Raw genomic sequence first — 27,550 nt, 5'->3', positions numbered from 1 at the left:
CCCAGAATTTCAAAATTCACACAGTGACAGAAATTATGTGCAGCTGGCAAGTCCATGCTTCTTCTAGAGAATGAGGCAAATCATAGTCAGATTCTATAGACAGCTCTAAGAAGCCCCAGATCCTCATACTAATAATTAAAACAAACATATATTCTTATAATATTTCTGTGATTTGTAAATAAGCCAAAATTTCAGATTTGTCACTTCATCTGATGATATAGCCTTTCTCCTTAAAATGTAGGGAATACATGTTCATCAAAAACCTTTTGTTAGTAAGATTTCCTTTCTTCAACTGTTGCTCTTCTGGGAACTTGGTTTACTCTTTTTCATTTAACTACCCTTAAACATATTTGAATTGTGTGTGCATGTGTGTTTGCCAAGGTAAATGCATATATACAAGTAAGTAGTTTGCCTATGTGAATGCATAGATAGAAACAAGTCCATTTATATCACAATATGCATTGGTCTGTAATATTCCAGTATTTATTTACCAAATACAAAAATAACTATTGAAATCAATTTATAATAATTTATGTTTATAAAATATGTATATTTTCCAGAACTTTGTCTACTTTTCCACACATTCAACTATGGTTCTTTTTCAAAGAATTGCCTGTATTCTAAGTCTGCATTTCCCTTCATATCTAATTAATAGTGTTTGGACATTTAACCAAACCTTCACCAAAAAAGGGCATCACAATTTTTATTCTTTTAATAAATGGAAATATTTTCTCATATTTTAGTGTTTTAAGTGCTGTAATCACTTGTTAATCATGACAATATATTCTCAAACACCACCAGAAGTTTGCGATGTTCTTGTTCTTTTTCTTCTGTAGTTTTTTAATTAGCAAATGTCGCTGAGTTTTTCTTCCTGTATTCGATTCTTTTACTTTGGTCTCAATAGAATTTGAACTAAATTCCTAACATGGGAGTCCAGGCTCTCTCTTTCATATCTTCATTTTAATTGACTATAGTAACTCTCATGACTCACTTACCAGTGCACCAGCCTCAAATATTCCTATTTTGGTGCTATATCCAAGAATTACAATCATAGATTCTAAGCTGTTTTGTAAGTAGGTCTCTCAAAATAAACCTGCCAACATTCACAATCTTAATATAACATATATTAGATACAACACCAAAATTAGTAATATCCATTAAATTCATTATCTGGTTCTTACAATTCATTAATACCTCAATAAATATCACACAGTAGGTTCCCAGACCAAATAATAATGATAAAATTCAATAAGATTGTTTTTGATGTGCTTGTATTTTGAATCTTCTTTTAGTTCTACTAATATATCACAAATACATTTTAAGTTAATTTAAATTTATTTATCACTATAACTTTATAGATACCACCAAACAAGTCATGTCTTAGCTTGCAATAGTATTAAATAAAGGAGATGGAGAGTTGGCTCAGTGTTTAAAAGAATTTTCCCAGTACCCAGTTGACAACTTCAATCTCATAGGTTTTCTTTCATCTCAATCTTCTGCTCTTGATTTTTACTCTATGCATATGATACCCAGACATTCAGGTAGGCAAAACAACCACATACATAAAGTAAAAAAAAAAAAACAAGGTATGCACCAGTGTAAATTTATAATATAAGTGTACATTTCATCAGAAATAAAATGAAAATTCAGACAAAATTGTTAAAAAGATAAACTCACCATTCCCAACTGAAAACTGAAATAAAGTTAAGGCTGAAACTTAATAAAATTCTCTTGCATCAATGTGAGGGGAGACCCTTGGTCCTGTGAAGGGTTGATGCCCCAGAATCCAGCATCTGGAGATGCTAGTGCAGTGAGGTATGAGTGGTGGGGGTGCACCCTTATAGAGTCAAAGGTGAGGGGAGATGGGAATAGGGTTTTACGGAGCAGAGACCAGGAAAAGGGACAGCTTTTGCAATGTAAATAAATAAAATAACCAATAAAAAAAATCTCATAGTTAATTCACATTTTAATTTTTATCATCTAGTTGAAATGACTTATATTTGAACAGATTTTCATATTTTTACTGTACCCACGATGTTTATTTTTCTTCTGAATAATCTATTTGCTGTAACCCACACTAGATGAAATATATTCTCAACTTGCTACTTCAATAATTATCAAAATTGATCAAATTTGTGTGTGTGTGTGTGTGTGTGTGTGTGTATACAGATATGTATGGGCTTGTGTTTCACTAAAAAAACTCTACTACCTAGGATTTCCACCAGCTAAGGTGCTTGTGGAATAATTTTTTTAATACATCATATTGAAGGACTTATACAAAAAACAGAAATCTCCGATTTATAAAAATCCCTATGAATAGAGTTTTAACTAAGTTCTATATGACCTTCTTAAATGTCAAGAATATTGGCTATGGATCATCATTTATACCTAGCATAGTCACTGATTTTTCAAGAACTCTGTTACATAAATGGAATATATTCCTCTTTACCTCTGAATTTATTCTAAGGATCACTTGAAACAGTGATGAGCAAAATCAGAACTCTATTAAGTACTATGCATGAGCATCTGGAGAAAGACAGGGAAAGGAAAGGGTTGATAATTCTATGATAAAAGAAACTGTGCTCTCCATCAAAACTTGAGAGAAATTCATTCCTGAGAGCAAATGATAATGAGATCTCAAACTGAAGCTCTGGAAGTTAAAAAGGCAATTAGCTTGTCTGTCTTATTCACCTACAGGGGCAAAAACAATTCAGTTCGCACTCTTAAAATGGATTGCAGTTGTATTGGATTTTAAAATCCGACGTTTTAAATATGTATGAATATATAAACTTTGTATAGGAGAGGCGTAGATCGTTTAGAAAACTTTCATACAGCTAAGTGACTTCAATGTAGAATTTATATTTCATTTGCAACATAGATTGAAATGTGTTTACTCTCTGTTATGCAAAATCAAAACCAAAATGTACAAAATGAAAAAAGGTACTATTTATTATTACTCTTGAAAATGGAATTAGTAATTTCTTGTGATTTATTCTTTTATTAGAATTATTTTTGGATTGATTTTAGATAAAATAGTTTTAGGCTGTGACCTTAAAGTGTGCCAACTAAACAGATATTAATGTATACATAAAGTCTATTCAAAATAGCTTGCTATACGATCTCAAAGTTCGTGATAGTAGACATGAGACTTCATAAGTATTTAATTAAATACTCTTATGGTAATAACTATGTTGGTCAATTATATCCTAATACAACTTAAAAATTAGTTGAACATCTTCACACTGAATGATTTGTAGACAAAATATACAAATCAGCTAAACTTCCCAATGATATTCTTGGCTTCGATATAATAATTATGTTTTGGGATTGATATTTGAATTGTTCATTGGGCATATCATTAATAGTACAAGAATTGAGCAAAGTCTATGAATTTCTGAGGAAAACCAGTTTGGCTTAGTATGTTTTGAGATCCCTGTCTTACACTCCCACATTTGCAGCTATATTAAAAGGTACAGAGACAGAGGTACAGACACATCCATGGTTAGTATAGTCCAGTCCACTGCAGGACACCAGCACACATGTAAATCAACAAGGAAATGGATGAAGAAAATGAAAATGTACACAAAAGATATCTATTTATCCATAAAGAAGTCTGAAACAGTTATTTAAAGTAAAGTGAATATAACTGGACAGCATCATGTTAAGAACAATAAGTCTAACTTGAAAGACAAATATTATGCTTTGTTTATATGTGGAATTTATTTGATATGTGTGTGTGTGTCATCATCTGTCTGTCTATCTATTATCTCTCTATCATCTCTGTATCTATTTTAAAATAAAAAGGCAGTAGAAAAACTTTAAGAGGGAATAAGTCTAAACGGAAGGAAACTATCAGAGAAGGTAATGACAGAAGAAAATATTATCAAAGTCAAAGCATGATATATTTTAAGCATAGTGTGTTAATGTGAACATGAATATCCATGTGTGTGTGTGTGTGTGTGTGTGTGTGTGTGTGTAAGCCATAAAAACACAAGGTGGATCATTTGTTGGAAAGAAGGGACTCTGTAAATGATAAGGAAGAACAAGGGAGATAATTCAGTCAATAATATCAGCAGACCAGAATTGCATTTGTCCACAAACATCTGATACTAACACCATCTATTAGAAATGGCAATGGAAAACAAGATTATCACTGGCAGTATATAAATAAATGATTGTTTCAATTTTAATATGTCTCTAGTTTTTATCTTTTTTTTCCGAGACAGGATTTCTCTGTGTAGCCCTGGCTGTCCTGGAACTCACTCTGTAGACCAGGCTGGCCTTGAACTCAGAAATCCACCTGCCTCTGCTTTCCAAGTGCTGGGATTACAGGCCTGTACCACCACCGCTCAGCCATTTTTATTTTTTATTCTTCTCTTATATATTCCCTCAAAACCACAGTTTCTTATTTCTCCACTCTTCCCAGTCCCCTCTATTCACCTACCCTCTCCCACAAATCCACACCTACTGTGCTTCCTTCAAAATAAAAAAGAGGAAGCCCCTCTCTGGTTATTTTTGGTTGATATTTGGTTGATGTTTATATATCAACCAAACATAACAACTTATAATAAAACTAGGCACAAACCCTCAGATCAAGGCAAAAGAGTCAGAGACACCTTGGACTTCCGTTGTTAGATGTCCCACAAGGACTCCCAACTATACAACCATAACATATGTTCTGAGAACCTAGTTCAGATCCATACAGGGTTTGTAACTATCCGTCCAATCTCTGTAATTCCCTCTGAGTTTTGCTTTTTTGACTTAGTAGCCCATGTTCTCATGGTATTTTCTACCCCCTCAGTGTCCTGCAATTTTCTCCTCACTTCTTTGGATTCCCCAGGGCTCTGCCTAGTGTTTTGCTATAGGTTTCTGCATCTTCTGATTGACACATCTCTGTTGACAATTGGGCTAGCCATCAGTCTATGAGTATAATAGTATAAGTATCATTACAAATTTTATAATTGATTTTTTTCCCAATTCTGTGTGAGTTTGGTTTTATCCTCCATTTCTTGGCTGCCCTCTGGTTTCTGTCTGCCCTCTGGTTCTTTGCCTTCCAGAATAAAGTGTAATTTACAAAGATACAAATTAATGTACCCCTTCTGTTTCATGCCCTCTGAGATAGCCACACCCTCAGGTACTACCGTCTTCTTCTGAAACCCATACATTGAATAAAAAAGAAATGAAAATAGAAAAATTCTGGTTAATCTGATTTATCAATTGTTCAAGATGATGATTATAAATAAGTAGGAGGAAGAGGAGGAGGAAGAGGAGGAGAAAGAGCAGGAGGAGGAGGAGCAGGAGGAGAAGGAGAAGGTGAAAAGGAGAAGGAGAAGGAGAGAAGAAGGAGAAGAAGAAGAAGAAGAAGAAGAAGAAGAAGAAGAAGAAGAAGAAGAAGAAGAAGCAGCAGCAGCAGCGGCGGCAGTGGCAGGAGAATGACTCCTTCCCAAAGCTGGCTTTTTCATCTTTACCACTTAAGAGCATACTGCATTGGATTAAATATTTCAAGGGATCAAGAAATAAATCTAGCTAGAGAGGGCTGTAGGTATTATGCTTAATTTTTGACACTTTCAATTATTATTTCTTATTTTGTATGTATAAATAACATACAATTATTTAACAGTGACTCAATACAAACTAACGTTCATTTTATGGCTATAGCTTCTGACTTACTTGGGCACATAATGTCACAGCAAAGTACTTGAATAATCAGTTCTTACAATCTTTCCTCTCCCGCTTGTACAATGTTCTTTGAGCCTTAGGTACAGGAGTTTTTTGTAGATGTTTCCAATGGGACTGAACTCCTCAGGTCTACATTTTGATTGGTTATTTTGTTTTTAAGTGTCTCTCTTTTTAAACATTTTGTTGATGCTTTACAAGGTTCATATCACCAATCCTATTCAGTTTCTGTCTCTCAAATCTACCCTTCACCCTTGCAATCCCTCTAATAAAACCATAAACAAACACCAAAGCATAGAAAGCACCTCATTGTGGAGCATAGAAAGCATCATTGTGGAAGCTGTAGTATGTCAGAGTGTGCCCCACAGTCTATCTCTTTGTCTTCACATCTTCACTTGCAAATGTTCATTGCAATGAGTCATTGATCTTGTTTGGGACCTCTGGCTTCTTAGACACCGTCAATATTGTGTCTTCTCAGGACCTCTTCCTGGTTATCCTGTTGTTCCTCTGTGTCATGGAGATCCTGCAGGTTTGGATAAGAAGTACTGGCCCTTTCATGAGTCCCAACCATTTGTTGATCCAGAAACTTAAAGTCCTTGATCTGCGCCTCGGTGGTAGCTAAACTGGTCAGTGCACTGGCTCTGCCTTATCTGTACCACAAAGGTGAGCTTTCCCCACTGCTGAAGCTAGGCCACCCAATGCTGTTGTTGTCAGGAGGGAGGGTCACCCCTTCTGTTGCATGCCCCCCGAGATGGCCACACCCTTGCCAACAGGGCCAGCTCCACAGGGCTGTCTAGGTATGTCACAGGGCAAACTCAAATACTACTGCCTGTGGGATCAGCTCTCCAAAGCATCACAGCCAATGAGAAGTAGGGTCAGTTCTCAACTGCCCCTAGACTTCCACTTGGTCCCCAGCAATAGCTCTGACCAGAGATATGCCCATGTTTTCTAGTAGTAATATGAGCCATGGACATTGTTACCTACCCCTGCTGCTACATAGCTGAGGACCCAGAAAGGGCCCTCAGTGGCAGCTAGGGCTTGACTTCACCATGGGTCCCCGATGGTGAGACTGGCCACTCCCAACAGGCCGACTCCTCTCCATCCTTGCATCTCCAGTTCCATCAAACTTCATCATGCTGCTCCCCTTTTCTTTCTCTTCCATCTGCCTTCCACATACTGGAACATTGGGATGAGTCCCCCACAGGCTGGCAATGAGCATGGCAGGATCTGGGTGACATCCTCTAGCAAGAGTGTCTGTCATGGCAATGCCATGTGCTGGAGGACAGGTCTGTAGGTGGCATGGTAGTATATAAGGTCTCTGTGTGTCATCTTTCTCCCATGCTGCATTGCTTGGTGGTAGTGGGGCTCTCTGTGTCTATGGCTCCCCTGTGTCATGGGGTGGAGGGCAGGTCTGTGAACATGTTTCCATGCTCACACCAAGTGTCATGGTGGAATGCAGGTCTCTGTAATCTGCCTCCTCCTGTTCTGTGCTGCCTGGATTTGATTTGATTTTTATGTGTTCTAGGCATAAAAGAGTTTTGACCACTAAGGCAGGCTTCAAGCTAAGACGAACAGAGGACTACTGTCTGCTCTGACCCTGATTGATATGGGAACATGTGATGATTTGTATATACTTGGCCCAGGGATTGGCTTTATTAGAAGGTGTGGCTCTGTTGAAGTAGGTGTGGCCCCAGTGTGAGTGTGGGCTTTAAGGCCTTTGTCCTAGCTGCCTAGAAGCCAGCATTCTGCTAGCAGTCTTCAGATGAAGAGATAGAACCCTCAGCTTCTGCACCATGCCTGCCTGGATACTGCTATGTTTCTACTTTGATGATATTGGACTAAATCTCTGAACCTGTAATACAGCCACAATTAAATGTAGTCCTTTTAAGAGTTGACTTGGTCATGGTATCTGTTCACAGCAGTATAACCCTAAGACAGAAGTTGATACCAGGGACTGAGATATTCCTGTGATAGGCTTGACCAAGCTTTTGTTTGGAAGAATGGGGATTTTGAAACTTTGGATTTGGAAAGAAGTGGGATATTTTAAATGGGGCTTAATGGGCTATCTAAGTAGGAATATGGAAGACTTTATTACTAGGGTGATTTGAATTGTAAGGACCTGGCCCAAGAGGTTTCAGTAGAGAATTTCAATATGCAGCCTAGGGACTGTTTATTTGGTATTTTAGTGAAGAATTTGGCTACTTTTTGCTGTTGTGTGAAGAGTCTGCCTGAGGCTAAGTTGAAGAGACTCAGATTAATTGCCTTGACAAAGGAAGTCTCAGAAATGCCCATCACAGGTTTTGTTTTCTGGTTAAATCTCATGAAGAGCACTTTAAACAAGCATAGCAAGCTGAGAAAGGAAAACATAAAATATATGGTTCAAGTATTAAAGGGGTACCAGGAAGTGAAAGCGCAGCGCAGCTAAATCCTGTGTTCAGGGATATTCAATTGAATTCCTTGGAGCAAGATCCCACCCAGCTAAATTTAGGTCCAGGCATGGTAGTGCAAGCCTTTATTCCCAGGAGGCAAAGACAAGATCTCCAAGTTCCAGGCCAGCCTAGAACAGAACAAGTTCTAGGTGAAGAAAAACTTAAATCCGGGCTTTGTGGACAACACCTTTAATTCCAGTGCTTTCTAGACAGGCATACAAATCTCTCAGTTCAAAGTTACTCTATGGAGCAAGATCCAGGACAGCCATGCTTAGACAGTAAAGTACTTGGAAAGCAGAAAGCTGGTGATAATGTAAGAGAACAAGGGGCCATGTTCCAGCCCGAGCAAGCAGCAGAACTCTGTAATTTTAGCCATGTGGCTTTTGCTTTAGAGTCCAGAATGAAAGGGACTACCGAGACAGCTGATGCTGGTTAGCTGGAGCTAAGAAATTGGTGGTGATTAAGAAGAAACCAGCATCACTGACGTGAAAACTTCTGGAAAGTGTTTTCTGAGAGCACAAAGAAGCTGTGTTTCAAAGAAGCCAAGGTTGTAACTCATGCTGCAGCTGTACTTGGTACTGTGTAAGAGTCACCCAGGTGGTACTGGTTTTGAAGGCATAAAAGGGGTCATGAAGAGCAGCTGAGACTTGGAACTGTGAGAGGCCAGAAAAAGCTATTGGTGATGGTGCAGCCTCAGTTGCAATTAACGACTTTAGACTCAACTACTTTAAACTGCAAAGTAGTTGAGGTTTGGCATCATGAAGAGAGCCTATGAGAGGCTATTGGTGAAGCCTAGTTGCAGTGGTAGACCCCAGCAGACTTGAGATGCCAAGTGGATTAACCTGAGCTTAGCATGCTACAGAGGGCAGAGCTGGAGAAATGATGCCAGCTCTTTGGAGGAGCCTAGAAGATCAGGTGCAGATAAATTTTAATTGAATATTGATATTTTTCATATATTATATAGTGAACAAAATTTCCCCTCCCTCAACTCCTCCGAGTTCTTCTCCATTTTCCCAGCCATCCAATTTCATGGCTTCTTTTTCTCTTCCTTGAGAAAGCAAACAAGCACAAAATAAAACAAATCAGGATGAACAGAACAAACAGTGGGAAAACGAGGCAGAAAAGACTGAAAAGCACAGTTGTTCACTGCCATTACAATTTATGGCGGTGCAATAGCTTTCATTGAGTAAATGTTTACATATATTATTCTTTGAGGCAACTTCTCACTATATAGGTATCCTGGGTTATTCTGGAATTCACATCCAGGTACTGGATTGAAAACTCAGAGATCTGCGTGCTTCTGTTTCCCCGAGTTAGCATTAAAGGCATGTGCTACCTTGCTGCCTATATATTTTCTCTTAAATCGGCACTCAGTTTCTTCCTTACCAAGCATTTATTTTCTGTTAGATCCTATACAAAGTATTGCTTGTACAATATTGAGGAGACACATGGATGTCAAAGAAACCCAGCGAATAAGCTGAGTTCCTAATGTGCTTTAGTGTTCCCGGCTTCTTAGCATCAGCTAGCTCCTTGGTAACTTCACTGTTCAGATGATTGCTTGTTTCCCAATGACAATCCCCATCATTCCATACATTATTTCACATTGATAGCTTTCAATTATTGCCACTTTGTTTTTCCCTCATCTTCACTCAAAATATTCCTACATCCATTATCTTTGTAGCTTTCACAGAAATAGGACTCATTATCCAAACTAGGCCTTAGCTGCCAACTTCTCAGAGTTTCTTGCAGTGAATTCAAGGCTATGAAGAATGCTGCTGAAATTCCATGTCCCTTCATCAGTAAACTCAAAAAAGAATTGAGAAATATGTTTTGCCAAGATTCAGAGTATGTGCTTTGGCTACGCATTAATATTTCATTCAGAGGATCCAGCTATTCTCATATTTCCCTTTTTTAGATTTCACAGATACTCTTTCAACAGAGTAGGCCTAATATGACACTCTGACATCACACTTCCTATTCTTTTTTCCTGATTAAAAAAAAATAATGCTAGAATCAGATGCATCTCTTGTGTTTTTCTGTTATCACAAAGTACTACGGAGCCACAGGAAGAGGACATGTCAATCAGCTGTGGTCACGGATGCTTTGTTTAGTCAAAGTCTTCTCTGAGGAGCAAACAAACAACATATGTAATGGTGATATTTTATTATCAGAAATGAGAAGATATAATGCAGTGAGGATATGGACATAATAACCTTTGGCAAAAATAAGGTTTTGTGTCATTTTTTAAAATAAAACTTAAATAATCAATTTAACATGTTATTTTTATATTTTGTTTTCTATTTTTACAATGCAAGTTTTATCATATTCTTTTTATCACCCCAAATCATTCCAGAGTCTCCCTATTTATTTGCTTACTTACCTTCATGTTCCTTCTCTTTACGAAGAAAATCCAACTGCCCACAAAATAAAATTAATAACCATGGGAAAATAATTACCATGAGAAAATATGAGATAAAAAAAATCACCTTATTATAACATGAGCACACACACACACACACGCACATGTACATATGATAGAGTTGGTTTTGTGCAGGTCCACTACTGAGCACGAGGCCAGATATAGAGTGTCATTGGTATTGCCAGCATTACTCCACTAAAGAAAAATGATATTGCTCTCTAAGCAGCTACTGATTAAAATAGCTTCTTAGTGGTGGGGTTTGTGCCTACCTCCAAGTCTTCATGCTGGGATATTTTGTGGGTTGAATATATCACATTTTGTGTGTGCTGTGTCAATTTTGGTGAGTCAGTCTGTGCAACCCTAGAGCATCTTGAAGTTGGTAATTTCTTGGAGTATGTGGCACTTTTCCAAAGATTTAGAGTTGGAACACAATTTTCATCAATATGTAAATATTTATCTTTTCTAGTATTGGGAAGACCTGACCATCTAAAACTTGTCATTGTGTAATTTGTTATCCATTATAGGAACCTGATATTTTCTTCTTTGAAAACTGTATTTACTCATTCCTTAGACTGTGTACTGAGATTATTTTCAAGTGTATTTATAATTTCCACATTATATGTATTTATTTGATATTTTCTGCTATCTCTTAATTGTTAAACCTTCCTTTTATGAAAAGATTTTCTCCCAGGATACTAGAAAGATAAAATGTTAAAGGATTAATATTATTTTGTCTTTATACACTAAGATTTCTTAGAGGATAGAATATGTGTTTTCAACTTTTCACTTTTATTGATTTCTCTGAGTATGAGTAGAAGAACAGCTGTACCTTAGGGTGTACATGGAGATCACATGATAATCTTTGTGAGTCTTTTTCCTCTTTTCAACCTCTATTTTCTGATACCCCACTAGTGCTGAAAATAATAATAGAGTATAATTCACCATCATTTCTTTGGCATGGTTCTTTATTTTATGAATTGTCTATTGATTCATTATCTCTTTCTCAATGCAAACACAGTGTGTTCTGCTATGCATATGTTACTTTTACTAGTAATAAAACTAGAACATTTATTCTTCTTAGTCTGTAAAACCAAGTGAGAGCTCCAACACTCACCGTGGATACTTCTGCAACTTACAAACTGAAATCTAAAGGCAGTATGCACATGTCTGTGTGTGTGATGTGGTGTGTGTGCGTGTGTGTATGTGTGTGTTTGTGTCTGTATGAAGCTAAGAGAGAAAAATGTGATTGTTCTGTGTATGCACTGTAGGTATCACTCTAGCCTACAAGGGAGGCATTCTTAGCCCATTTCCAGTACTTATAGAATTCCATTCCTGCCTCTTTGAAAAGAGTCTCTAGCTGTGCATCAATTACCTAGTGTAGTGGGTAAGGAAGAGAGAGAATAAGTGAGCGGGAGGCTTGGAGAGAGACAGAGTTGAAGAATCAAAAGAAAATATTCTATGCTGTAAGAAGAAAATAAATCGAAATTTCTACTTCAGGACCAAAGTCTTTCAGAGCCTGTAATTTTCCTTTTTTATTGATGCTACACACACTGGCAGGGATATCAGCTTTTGTATTCAGAAAAAAAGAGAAACAGATCTATCACAGTACACCCACATGACTAGCTATGAGCTGATAGGTATCCAAATCAGCAAACTTTCAAATCCATCTTTGTGCCCATAGCTCTACTAAAATGATATTTAGTTTCAATCTTTATGCTTAATTTACCTTGGTGAAGTTGTTTCTCAGTGTTGAAAGATGTAATAAATAATAAGCATGTTCATACATTGGCTCTAAATTTTAGAATTTAAAATAGTTTTCTCTATTTGAAACATTTTTTTTAAACTAACAAGTATAAAATGTAATAAAATCTCTAATTCCTAATGATAAGTTTTAGTGTTGAGCAGTAAAATAAAATCTACATTTTTTTTACAAAACAGGCATCTCCATTTCTATCCTTTAGAAAATTATTTCTCTGTGATATAAGAAAACAATGACAATTAGATAGCAATTACACATAATTCTAGGAGTCAGATTATCGTGAGGAGTGGAAACACATTCCTGTGCCAATGTTTGACCATATAAGACATGAGGGTCAGAGTTTATTTTATTATCAGTCATTTGAAAGCAGGGAAAGCATGTTGGTAGCATGTCATTCCAACATTTGGGAGGCAGAGATGGGACCTTAAGGGCAATTTGGCTAATCAGAGTAGACAGACAATCAAAGGTCAGGGTTCAGTGAGAGACATTGGCTCAATAAATCAAGTAGGGATTTCTTGTAGAATATATGTGACAACAAATTTTGGGCCTCTACACACAGACAGACAGACAGACACACACACACACACACACACACACACACACACACACCACGCACGCACACACATGCACATGGATACGCACATGCACACACACATACACACACATACACACACACATATGCAGTGCACCCTTCACTATTTAGATGTGTGCTCCCTACAAATATGCAGAAAACAGGAAATTTTATTAACTCTAAAACTTAAATTTGTATATATTTATATGGGTTTGTGAATGTGTATGTTCATATGTATGTATATGTATTTGTAAACATATGTACATTTCTAATATATATGTAGTCTATAATATGTATATATATTTACAGTTTATGGAAGTGGCTTGACATTTCTTTTATCTTTGTAAAGTAAAACTTTATACAAAATGCCTATGAACTTACTTTTAAAAGAAAATTATGTTTGCTTTGGAACTTTAGATATTCCAAATTCATTAATGCTTTGGTCCACTAGGACCAAAGAAAGCTCATCTGTGTCCTAAAATATGCACCTTATAATAAACTGAACTATTAATCTAGATTATTTAGTTTCATCATATACCATGCATAGAATGACAGTAAACAGAACTCTATGGGCTTGAAATAATTATATGTCCTTCCCTTCCTAATATACATGAAAATCCTTCATTCTTTGTACTAAATGAAACCTACTCAATGGAATGGGCTAAATTAAGTAGAAATTACTAACATTGGACAATGAAGATTTAAGAACTTTGTCAGAATTTTGTAAAGAAATATTAAGTGTGAAGAAGACCTAAGAAGATGTAAACATCTTCCATGCTCTTGGATTGGCAGGAAGAATATAGTAAAAATGGCCATCTTGCCAAAAGCAATCTACAGATTCAATGCAATCCCCATCAAAATCCCAACTCAATTCTTCATAGACTTAGAAAGAGTAATTCTCAAATTCATCTGGAATAACAAAAAACCCAGGACAGCTAAAACTATTCTCAACAGTAAAAGAACTTCTGGGGGATCAGTAGCCCTGACCTCTAGTAGTACTACTGAGCAATGTGTTAAAAACTCCATGGTATTGGTACAGTGACAGGCAAGTAGACCAATGTAATACAATTGAAGACCCAGAAATGAACCCACAGAATTATGGTTACTTGATCTTTGATACAGGAGCTACGAACATCCAGTGAAAAAAAAAGATAGCATTTTCAACAAATGGTGCCGGTTTAACTGGAGGTCAGCATGCAAAAGAATGTAAATTGATCCATTCTTAGATCCTTGTACTAAGCTCAAATCAAAGTGGATAAGGAACCTCCACATAAAACCAGACACACTGAAACTAATAGAAAAGAAACTGTGGAAGACCCTTGAGGACATGGCCACCAGGTAAAAGTTCCTGAACAGAACACCAATAGCTTATTTATAATAGCCAGAAGCTGGAAAGAACCCAGGTCCCTCAACAGAGGAATGGATACAGAAAATGTGGTATATTTACACAATGGAGTACTATTCACCCATTAGAAACAATGAATTCATAAAATTGTGAGACAAATGGATGGAGCTGGAGAACATCATCCTCAGGTTAGGGTTAGGGTTAGGGTTAGGGTTAGGGTTAGAACATCATCCTAAGTGAGGTTACCCAGTCTCAAAAGAACACTCATATTATGCACTCACTGATAAACGGATATTAGCATAGAATCTTGCAATACCCAAGACACAATGTACATATCAATGATGCCCAAGAAGATGGAAGGACCATGTGGTTTTTTCTTTGAGTTTGTTTATGTAGTGGATTGCATTGATATGATAGTCTACCTAAGTGACCCAAAAAACTCCACTAGAGAACTCCTACAGCTGATAAACAACTTCAGCAAAGTGGCAGGTTATAAAATCAACTCAAGCAAATCAGTAGCCTTCCTATACTGAAAGGATAAGCAGGCTGAGAAAGAAATTAGGAAAATGACCCCCTTCACAATAGCCACAAACAGTATAAAGTACCTTGGGGTGACTCTTACCAAACATGTGAAAGATCTGTATGACAAGAACTTCATGACTATGAAGAAAGAAATGGAAGAAGACCTCAAAAAATGGAAAAACCTCCCATGTTCATGGATCGGCAGGATTAATATAGTTAAAATGGCATTTTGCCAAAAGCAATATACAGATTCAACGCAATGCCCATCAAAATCCCAACTCAATTCTTCACAGAGTTAGAAAGAGCAATCCTCAAATTCATCTGGAATAACAAAAAAAACCCAGGATAGCTAAAAGTATTCTCAACAATAAAAGAAATTCTGGGGGTATCAGTATCCTTGACCTCAAGCAATACTACAGAGCAATAGTGTTAAAAACTGCATAGTATTGGTACAGTGACAGGCAGGCAGATCAATGGAACAGCATTGAAGAACCAGAAATGAACCCACACACCTATGGCCACCTGATCCTCAACAAAGGAGTGGAAAACATCCAATGGAAAAAAGATAGCCTTTTCAACAAATGGTGCTGGTTCAACTGGAGGTCAGCATGCAGAAGAATGCGAATTGATCCATCTTTGTCTCCTTGTACTAAGCTCAAATCCAAATGGATCAAGGACCTCCACATAAAGCCAGACACTCTGAAGCTAATAGAAAAGAAACTGGGGAAGACCCTTGAGGACATCGGTACAGGGAGAAAGTTTCTGAACAGAACACCAATAGTGTATGCTCTAAGATCAAGAATTGACAAATGGGACCTCATAAAATTACAAAGTTTCTGTAAGGCAAAGGACACCATCAAAAGGGCAAATCAGCAGGATGTTAGCTTTGGAGAAGATGAGTAAGACTGAATTACACTCTCGATATATTTCCAGTTTCAAGAGTATCTTGCCATTTTGTTTCTGCTTTTTATTTAAGAACTAACAATGTAAGTCAACTGCATAGATATAAATATACTTCTTATTCATATTATCATCTTTGACAAACAGTTGCAATATAACATGGCCCCACTTTGGAGGTTTGTAAACAAGATGCTCGGACATTGGTGTAGTCACGTTTGATGCACTGTAAAGGAGGTACGGTGGATGAGTACGGCTTATACTGCTTAAGGACATCAATTTCTCATCAAAGCCCAAATGCCCTGTGACCCAAACCTAGCAGACTGAAACACCTCTAGATAAAAGAAACAGACACAAAAAGAAGCACAATGAAATAGAATAAAAAGATTGCAGTAGCTCACTGCAAGTCACAGACTCTGAAAATAAACTTGGTTTATACAGGTCTCAAATGGTGGATCTATACAGCCTCCAAAATTAATCCCTTTGGAGCTATACTTAAGAACTTCCTAGCTAAGAACAAATTAAGCATATCTATTCCTTAGCTGGCTCTAAACTGAGGGTAATCATACCAACTTTCTCTGTGTGAGATGGTTTCAACATTTGGGATAATGCTTGACGTGCTGAATATTGAAAAATGGAGTAAAATATTAGTATTGCTTCTTTTCCTTTTTTATAGTATGCTTTTTATGCTTCTGGTTTTACAGCTGTAGGAGAGATGAATGTATGTGTATAGAATGGAGTATATGTCATAAATATTGTTATTGGCTCAAATAAATTTTAGGATATAACAGGTAAATATTCTAGAGGTTCAGTCCTCTTCATATAAAATTAATATCATTTTCTTTTTTGATGAAATTTTAATGGATAGAATGTATATGTTTATATTAAATAGCCAAAAGATCTATAAAACTATATATTCTTTAGCATTACAGCAAAATTAAGTCACAGATAATAGCAACATGAAATTAATTTAGAATCTTGGTTTCTTCTGCAGGTGGTATGAGAGAAAGTCACCCAGTAGTGTTGCATACTGTAACCCCTTGCGTTGGTCACCTTAAATGAATGTTATTCAAATGGTTGGAAAAAACAATGTACAGGAAAACATGCTATCTTCTTTATCATCATTTCAGTTTGTTTAGTACATAGTTTCTTGGTCCTATGAATTTGAACAGAACAGCATATTAGTAGGAATGTGTGGGATTTACTTAATGTACCAAAAAGCAGAACATAGCACTGCTCATGTCCCCAGGAGTAGCATCATTCAAGGATCTACTAATCCATTGAGGACCAAACACTCAAACTGTGAGAATATGGAGTATAGCTTAGACATCTGAAAAACTGAAACAGTGATATATTTAGAAATTTCAAAACTGGGGCGGCGGGGTGTATTTCAAGATGAGAAAGTAAGTACAAAACTATTTGTTAATTACCAAAAACTTGTCATTTCTTCCATTTTTCAATGAATTTTTGATACCAACATTTGTCTTTTTCTTTTCATTAGTAATTAGTAATGCCACAGGTAATCTTTCTCTGAATGATTAGAATGGCAATAATCATTACCCTATGAACATTTAATAATATTTTTGAAAAAAATTGTTTTAGTCTAATTCTTAATGGAAGAAGACTATACATGCCAAAGTCATCTCATATGGTTTGCTGAAATGACTCCAGCTTTTGGGAGCTCAGAAGGTATAGAGAACTTTCATATCTTAGATCTCTATTTAGTGAATAAATACTGATAACACTAAAAAGAAAGGAGATTACCATTTTCCCCTGCACTTTCCCACCCAGACCTCTCCCTTTCTCTGCCTCCTTTGATTATTTTCTTCCCCCTTCTAAGTGGGTTTGATGCATCCTCACTTGAGCCTTTCTGTTTTGTAATACTTTCTACTGACTGTTGGTTGCATCCTAGGTATTCTGTAATTCTTGGTTAATATCCACTTATCAGCAAGTACATACCCATCCATTTCTTTTGGGTCTGAGTTACCTCACTCAGGATGATATTTTGTAGTTCCATACATTTGACTGTCAAATTTATGGCATCCTTATTTTAATACCTGAATAGTATTCGATTGTGTAAATGAACCACATTTTCAGTATCCATTCTTTGAAAGAGGGACATATGGGCTGTTTCTAGCATCTGGCTATTACCAATAAGGCTTCTATGAACAAAGCAGAGCATATGCTTTAGTGATATGGTGGGGCATATTTTTGGTGTATACCTGAGAGCAGTATATCTTATTCTTTAGGTAGACATATTTGCAATTTTCTGAGGAACCACCAGACTGATTTGCAGAGTGTTGTACCCTTTGCAATCCCACCAGCAATGGAGGAGTGTTTCTCTTTCTCCATATGCTCACTGGCATGTTCTGTCACTTGAGTTTTTGATCTTAGTCATTCTTATTGGTGTAAGGTGGCATCTCAGGGTGGTTTTGATCTGATGACTAAGGACTTTGAACAGTTGTTTAAGTCTTCCCAGACATATGAGACTCTTTGGTTGTGAGTTCTCTGTTTAGTTCTATACCCCATTTGATTTTTTGAAGGTTAATTTCTTGAGTTCTTCATATATTTTGGATATTTGCCCTCTATGAGATGTAGGATTATAGAAGATTATTTCTCAAGTGTAGGATAATGATTTATTGTGTCTTTGAATTATAGAAGCTTTTCAGTTGCATAAGGTTCCATTTATCAATTGTTCTTACAGCCTGAGCCATTGGTGTTCACTTCAGGGAATTTTCACTGGGCCAAAGAGGTCTAGGCTCTTTCCCACTTTCTCTTCTATTAGTGTCAATGTATCTGGTTTAACATGGATGTCCTTAATCTGCTTGGACTTGAGCTTTGCCCGAGGTAACAAATATGGGTCTATTTACATTCTTCTACATAGAGAGAGCCAATTAGGCAAGCGCCATTTATTGAAGATGCTTTCTTCATCCCACTGCATGTCTTGGGCTTCTTTGTCAGAGATCAAGTGACCATAAGTGTCTGCAATTCTCTTCAGTTGATCGATCTGTCTGCCTTTGTACCAGTGCCATGCAGTTTTTATAACTATTGCTCTGTAGTATAGCTTGAGGTCAGGGATGGTGATTCCCCATCAGAAGTTCTTTCATTATTGAGAATTATTTTGTCTATACAGAGTTTTTGTTTTACCATATGAATTTGGGAATTGTTCTTTCTATGTCTGTGAAGAATTGTGTTGCAATTTTGACAAGGATTGCATCAAATCTGTAGATTGCTTTTGGTAAGATGGCCATTTTCGCTCTGTTAATCCTACCTATCTGTGAGCATAGGAGATCTTTCCATCTTCTCAAGTCCTCTTTCATCTCTTTCTTTTTCAGTGATTTTGAAGTTCTCATCATAAAGATCTTTTACTTGCTTGATAAGAGTTATACCAAGTTATTTTATACTATTTGTGGCTACTGTGAAGGGAGTTGTTTTCATAATTTCTTTCACAGCCTCTTTATCACTTAGAAAAAGGAAGGCTATTGATTTGTTTGAGTTATTTTTATATCCTGCCACTTTGTTGGAGTTGTTTATAAGATATAGAAGTCCTGTGGTGGATTTTGGGGGGTTGCTTATGTATACTAACACATCATCTGCAAAGAGTGACATTTTGATTTCCTTCTTTCCAATTTACATTCCCTTAATCTATTTTGGTTGTCTTTTGCCTTAACTAGAACTTCAAGTACTAAACTGAATAGAAAGGGAGAGAGTAGGCAGCCATGTCATGTCCCAAATTTTAGTGGGAATGTGTATGGGCGTCATGGGTAGGTAGACAGGAGAGAAGTCCAGAGGGCCATGAGATTGAATGGAAATAATCAGTCTCAGTGGGAGAAGATTCTCTTAATCCTTGGGAGACTTCAGACCCAAGGGAAGGGAGAAGCCTGGTAGAGAAAGAACACCATCTTCAATGCAAAGGGGAGGAGGAGTGGTATGAGGAGTTGTGGGGAAGACTGGGAGAGGGAAAATACTTGAATGTAAATAAATAGAGGGAGTAGAGGGAGTTTGGGGAGACTCTAGGAAGTATCAGAGCCCCAGGAGGTGAGAGAGTGTTAGGACTCAATGGGGAAGACCTTAGCCAAAAATGCCAAACATTAGGGACAGGGAACTTGAAGACTCCAACTTCAGTAGGTAGACAGGGACCAAAGTGTAAGGACAGGTTTATCAATCAACAGTCAAAATGTCTGACCCAGAATTTTCCCTGTGTAAAAGAACTTCAGGGACAAAAGTGGAGAACAGACGGAAGGAAATGTGGTCCAATGACTGGGCCAACTTGGAATACCTCACTGGAGGGGTATGGGGAACTAAGTCCTGACACTATTACTGATCCTATGATGTGCTTACAGAGCCTGGTATTGCTGTCCTCTGAGAGGCCTTAACAAGAGCTGACTGAGAAAGAAGCAGATACTTATGTCCAACCCTTGTACTGAAGTCAGGGACACTGGTGGTTGAATTAATGGAAGGATTAAAGAAGATGAAGGGGAGAGCAACCTCATAGGAAAAAAAAGAGCAGTTTCAATTAACCCAGACCCCAGGGAGCTACTAGAGACTGAGCCACTAACCAGGAGCATACACAAGCTGGTCTGAGGCCGATGGCACATCTATAGTAGAGGTCTGCCTGGTTTGACCTTAGTGGTAGGAGAATTGAGGGATGGGGAAGGTCTGAGGTATGGAGACACTCCCAGAAGCAAGGGAAAGGAAGAATGGGATGAGGAACTGAGTGAAGAGGAACCAGGAAGGAGGCAATTACTGGAATGTAAATAAATAAAATAATTAAAATTTTTAAAATAAGATAATTATTTACAGATTATTTGAAAATTTAAATTAAAAAATTGTTGAAGAAAAAGATTATAAAAACAAATTGTGACATTTAAATATGAAACAAAATGACTTTGAAAAATGAGGTCAAGATGGTTTGTAAATATTGCTAGAAATATGACAGCTGTCTTCCTAAGTATTTGTTTTTCTTTTCTTACAACATTCTATTGTGCAGCATAGGTTGGTTTTGACTTGGTGTATAGCCAAGTTTGGCTTAGAAATTACAATATTCTTTACAAAAGTTTGAGTGGAAAAATTCCAGATCCTACAATTTTGTACAGTTATGATAAATACTAGATGATCGTGATAAAATGAAGACATTTTCACACATTTGACAGAATTGAAACATTTCACGTGGGGAAACCTAAGACAACACCCCTGATGCAGAGTGCCAAGGTCAGAGTAAGCACAGAAATCATTCTGATAGGAGACACCATTACTAGGAAGTTCTAGAACGAACCTGCTCCACTTCACAGTTCTTGTGCTCTTCTTAGAAGGAGCATCATTTACTGGAACATTTTACAATCTCTTTAAATTAAAGATTACTTATCTTTAAATGATAAAAACAAGGTAAATATAAAACCTGCCACATTCATGAAGATTGGCAGAAGCAAAAAGATAATAGTTAAAATCCAAGGAACTGTAATTAATAAAATGTACCATTATTGATTAGTTCATCACAATAAATATTCTATATCAAGAATATCTAATAACAAAAGATACTGAATTTAATGACTATTAATAATCTGTATAAATTTTAAACCTTTCCTATGTATCTAACTTGTTTCTCAAATTAAAATTAGTTTTTTCAATGTCAACATTGAAAAAATATTACCTATGTATCTAACTTGTTTCTCAAATTAAAATTAGTTTTTTCAATGTCAACATTGAAAAAATATTACCTATGTATCTAACTTGTTTCTCAAATTAAAATTAGTTTTTTCAATGTCAACAGGATGGGTGGACATTGAAATTATATAGTTGCAAGCAAAGTTACTGTGCAGAAATAAAAACAAAACAGTCAAGAGAACCATATCTCTTTGTAGAAGTATCTGCAGGTATATTAGTGACCAAGAATTCTACAAATGAATAAGAACGTAGTTGGAGACACACATATTGAATATAATACTGCACAATGGTCAGGTAATATTTAAAATACTTTCTTTTTTTAAATATTTTTATTTTCTATATTCTTTGTTTATATTCCAAATGATTTCTCCTTTCCTGGATCCCCCCTCCCCATATGTCCCATAAACCTTCTTCTCTCCATCCATTCTCCAATCACCTCCCTCCTTTTTAAAATACTTTCTAACTTCATATATCTGATTTAAGTTTATGACTTCAAACAATAAAGAGACATATGCTTCAACAATACCAAAATGGCTAATTCTACATGGGAATAGATACTATTTTTTGAGAATTATAGAATGTGTTGCTGGCATTATGTAAAAAATACAGAGAAAAATAAACTTTATAAAACTTAAGTGAGTAGAAGAGTGGCTGTATTGGAAGAAAATGTAGACTGGATTATTGAGAATAAGAAAATCAGGCTGGCAAGATGACATGGTGGGTAAAGGAGTATACTACCAAACCTAAGATTGATTGCTGAAACTATACAGTTAATGGACAAAACAGCTTCTGCAAGTTGTTCTCTTACCTCCATAGAATCACCATCTTGCACACAAACACACAGATGCACACACACATACACAGACACACACACATGCACACACACACACACATACATACACAGCGAGAGAGAGGGGGTGATAAGGGAGAGAGAGAAGTAGGGGTGAGACTGACAGAGAAACAGAGAGAGAGAGAGAGAGAGAGAGAGAAACACAGAGAGAGACAGACAGACAGATTATCAGAGACAGAAAGAGAGACAATAAGGCACAAAAACAGAGAAAAGATCTTGACACAATACAGACACGGAAAGAATATACAAATTAATACAATTTGAAACTGAGGGCAAAAGATCAATTAATTATATAGAGAAGCATAATTTAAGAATGATTTAGAAATATTAAAAGTGAGCCCATCATTGACCACACAGCCTAATCAGGAATAGCGTTATGAACATGAATAAAATGATGTTCTTACACCATCTTAGCTAGACACTGATCAGTAAAGTTTGGAGCTTTGACAATAAACACCTGTCAACTTCATTGTTGTTTAAAAAGACTATTAACACCTCAAAGGTAAATCTTTCCTAGGTCTTTAGGCCATTCAACCTCTACATCAGTGGTGGGTTCCCTCTCTTGGAATAGTTTTCAAGCTGGACCAGTTATTAGTAGGATATTACCACAAGTTCTGTACCACCTGTACTCTAGAATATCTTGTAGGTTGGGCAAGTTGTTATGTGAGGTTATGTGTGAGGGTTGTTGTTCCTATTCCTCCATTGGAAGTCTTCACAGGTTACAGGAGATGACCTGTTCAGGAACTATCTACCCCAGTGCTAAGAGTCTTAGCTAGTGTTTCTCTTGTAGATTCCTGGGAGTCTCCATTGCACTAGATTTCTAGCACATCCTGAGATGCCCCAGACACAGTTCTCTCTTCTAGTACTTTAGTCCCTATCCTACCTGGACCTGATGCCTCCTGTTTCTGTCCTCTACCCTTCCTTCTCTACTCTGTTTCTACTTTCCAAGGAGATCCCTGTTTCCAGGTTTGAGCCCTCCTTGTTACTTAGTTTCTTTATGTCTGTGGATTTTAGAATGGTTATCCTTTACTTTACAGGTAAAAGCCACTTAGACATGAGTACATACCATGTTTTAGGCTGGAGACTGGGATAGAAGCAAATAGGACTAGCAAAAAAAGTCAGTGAAAAGATAGCTAATTGTATATTGTTATAGTCATAGATTGGTGACTAGTGCAACAGATGTCAGAGAAGCTTTATCCAGCAACTAATAGATAAAGATGCAGAGTCCCACAGACAAACATTAAGCAGAGCTTGGGGGAATCCTGCAGAAGATGAACCAGAGGTTTCAAGGACACCATTAAAAGCTAACCAGAGCTCACAGACCTTACTGCCAACCGTGGAGCCTGCATGGGCCTGATCTAGGGCCTCTGAGGAGATATTAGATTTGAATAGCATGGTCTTCTAGTGTACTCATAATAATGGGAGCAGGAGCTGTCTCTGACTCCTCTCCCTGACTTTGGAGCACATTCCTCCTAGTGAGTTGCCTCATCTAATTTTATTGCAACTTGATATGAAATATTTTTTAATACCCATGAGACCAGCTTTTCTTTTTATAAGTAGAAATGAATGAGGAGTGGATTGAGTGGGTGAAGAGGCTCTGGAAGAAGAGGGAGGGGAAACTGAAGTCAGAATATAAAAAATAAATACATAGATCTTTCATTTGCTATTAAACAAGCATTTTCATTGTTTTGTCTCAACATTGTAAGTCCTAATTATCTTCTTACAATCAGTTCTTTAAGAATACAGTTGTATGAATGCAGCCTCTTTGAAATAAGCTGCCTACAAAGTAATTTGTAGCAGTCACCAATCACAACACAAGAAATCCCAAAGCATGAACTACAGTATTACAAAAATAGAGGCATGCTGTGCAGATTAATGTCAACCCCTCTGCAATTATGGATGATCAAATTTTATTTCTAATCTCAAATTTCCATTTAGTCAACTTAGATATGATTAATGAAACGTTTTTTAAGTTGTTAAAAGTAATAAACTTTCAATGAGAATTATCCTTACCTACCTTTTGATATGGAGAAGGGAAAATCTCCCTTCATTATTTGATTTGGATTCAAGGACAAACATTACTTACAGCATTTCTTGATCATAGACCTTCTTATATTCATAGATGAAAGCACACTTTTATAGAGATACATACTCAAATTGGCAAAAATCTCCATTTAGAACTAAATAAACTTTAGGAAGAGATGGGGGGCAGAGCTCAAAATGTTGCACACAGTGAAAATCACGAATGTGCAAAGTGGAAAAAACAGTCTTAACCCTGCCTAGGCTCCAAACAACCTTGTCCCAAAGATGGAGGAAGAATCCAAAACGTTCCAGAGCAAGCATCTGCCCTCAGATAGTGTCATTTTGTGTAGCTGCCAATGGAAAACACAATTCACAGGCTACATTCCATTTCAATCTAATAGATAACATTGCCCTGTCCACTGAGTTTTCAAGCTATTTTTAATACCTTATTGTTAAGTGTGAATGAGTAGTAAATGCCGACTCAAACATTTCAAGATTACTTTGTAATAAAAACTGTGCTAAATTTATCACAAAATGGGACTTAGATGAAACCAAGCAGAACAAAACATAAAAAAATTGAAAATACTTATAATCAACATATTCAGAGAATATTAATAGCATTCTATCAAGCTTTGGCTCTCTTTATGAAGTTAGAATTTACTATAGGAAAAAATTAGGGTATGTTGTGTTTGTGAGTGTGAAAGGAAAATAAAAAAGAATTAAAACTACCAGTCCACGTGATGAGTCCACGTGATAATCCAAACAATCTCCAGACTGACAGAACAGAGAGGAATTAAAAGAAACAAATATCTAGCATCCAGCAGTCTTAGTGTCTAACTTATGTGCAGTTTTCAGTTGCTGAAATTTAAATAAATATAAAAATAATATGCAAATATTTCATAGAAAGCAGGGAATGAGTGAAAACACTCTGAGGTGCAAGATGAAACCGAGAATCTTGAATGCAATGTGTGAACCTACCCAGCAATTCAACTTCTGACAAACTTTGGAACTCAGAAGCTGTTACTCACCTCCAATGATGTTCCTCTAATGAATAACTTGTTCACATGGACACTTCTCCATCACCATGAATGCATCCAATACAGAAAAAACTCAGGGTTGGATATGTATCATCTGAAAAGACTTCGAATTGAAAATATAAGATGAAGATAAGGGCTTCATAAATATATAATTTAGCTTTTATAGTACAATAAATTATAATTAATAGAAACATGAAATTATTCTGAAATATGTGCATAGCACATTGTACAATTGTTAGATTCATTGTTTGCTTGAAAGAAAGTAATTATATTTGTCAATACTGTTATAAATAAACTAGTAATAGGTGAGTTGCTTATATCAGCCCACAGTATTTGTAATATATATATATATATATATACTATTTCAAAGGTATTTTATAATCATTAGAAGAATATATACATATAGTGAATTTTTTTCAATCCAAATTTTACGAACATAGTATTTAAGAAGCCTATTTCTCTGGAACAAATATATATTTCTGAGGAATAAAATTCAAGAGCAATTGGAGAATTTTAATATTTATCAGGTGTGATAGCTCAAAATAAGGACAATTAAAATACAGAGCAATGTCCTCATTTGGAGCATGAACAGGAACAGAAAAAGGGACGTTGTTAGAACTGGAGTAAATGGAATTGACCATTTTTTCCCAAGAAATAAGTAAATAAATGTTCTTTAATTTCTACTTATGGTATGCACATTAATATGTGCATGTGCCTATGGGGAGGGGGGGTCTGGGAAAGGGGAAATCATTTGGAATGTAAACAAAGAATATAGAAAATAAAAATATTTAAAAAATATGTGCATGTGCCTGCATACATGTGTGCATGAGTTTGTGCATGCATTTGTGTGTGTGTGTGTGTGTGTGTGTGTGTGTGTGTGTGTGTGTGTATTGGGTCATGGGTACCAAATCGTGCCTGTAAAGGTCAGAGGACAGCACTCAGGTACCTATTTGCTCTTTCTACACCACATTGTGGAATTGAGCTCAGGCTATCACTGTGTACAGAAACAACTTTTCCTCACTGGGATATTTTTCACATAAATACATCAAAAGTTAAAAATATGCATGTATAATTAAAATAGATATTCCAGCAACAATATCAAGGTCTTCTACAGGTGTATAATGCATACATAAGGTATATTATTAAACACTGGGAACATTTGACGACTAGTTTTGCTCTAAGGTACAATTTATTGGGACAATGCAACATTTAAATAACATGATTATATTTGTTAAATATGCCAAAGTCTTTTCAGGATTTTTAAATATGTTTCATTTCACTACCTCCAAAAATCTACTATATTTTTTCATATAAATGTATATGAATAAGTTATATATATGAATATGAATGCTGTTTTATTTTTATTAGAATAAAACTGTACCTAAATGTAAGAATAGCTTCAAACTTTGCCTAATTCACCATCTTCAGTCTCTTCAGAGCAGTGATTATAGGTCTATTACACTACATTTATTTATATGTGTGTATGTATATACATGTGTGTGTTTGTGTGTGTGTGTGTGTTTATGCACATATCTGTCTTTGTCATGTGTCAGAAATAACTACTTAACTTAACATGATGTATATTACACAATAAAACAAAGTTAAATATATTGAGGAATGAGTCAAGTACAAATTAGTTGTCTTCATTTAAGTTATATGGATTACAATAAGTTATTTGATAGTGTTCTACATTTATATAATGAATTTTAGTCACTTTCTCCCCCTATCATTTTCAACTATCATGCCTCTGCATTTCTCACTAAAACACTTCTTCACAATAAATGAACTTTATATTTTCCTGCCTCCTATTTATATATTTAATGAGAGTCTCTTGTTCAAGTGTGGTATACTATAGTATACCTAATGAAAAGCAACATGTTGGTGGATATACGATTGAAGAAAGTGCCACCAGCAAGCCTTAAGTGTCAGCTCTCTCTCATTGTGATTTCATTTTTGGAGATACTTCTGGATTCAGAAATTACACATTTATTCCTTTATGTTGAGGAAACATTTTCTTATTAGATATCTTCCTCTAATCTATCCTCATATGTTATACGCCTAAGATAATATTGCCATTCTTCAGAATGCATAAATCTTTTTCAAATATTATGGATAAAAGTCTTGAATGTAAACTCACTACCTGCATTGAGACTGAGTATTCAACCCTTCTTTGTAAACTGTTCCCTGATGAGATGGATGGATTATTCCTTGGGATTTATGAAATTAGGCTAGATTTTTTTCTTTTTCTTAGACTCTTTAAGTGTTATATAAGTTTGCCACTTATTGTTTTCTTATGATTTATAAACAAAGGAATGTAGGTAGAATATAAAAGTAATTAATGAATGTTATTTTACTATCA

The sequence above is a fragment of the Apodemus sylvaticus genome, chromosome 6 (assembly GCF_947179515.1).
Source record: "Apodemus sylvaticus chromosome 6, mApoSyl1.1, whole genome shotgun sequence".
Taxonomy (NCBI): Eukaryota; Metazoa; Chordata; class Mammalia; order Rodentia; family Muridae; genus Apodemus; species Apodemus sylvaticus.
This window is presented reverse-complemented; position numbering follows the sequence as displayed.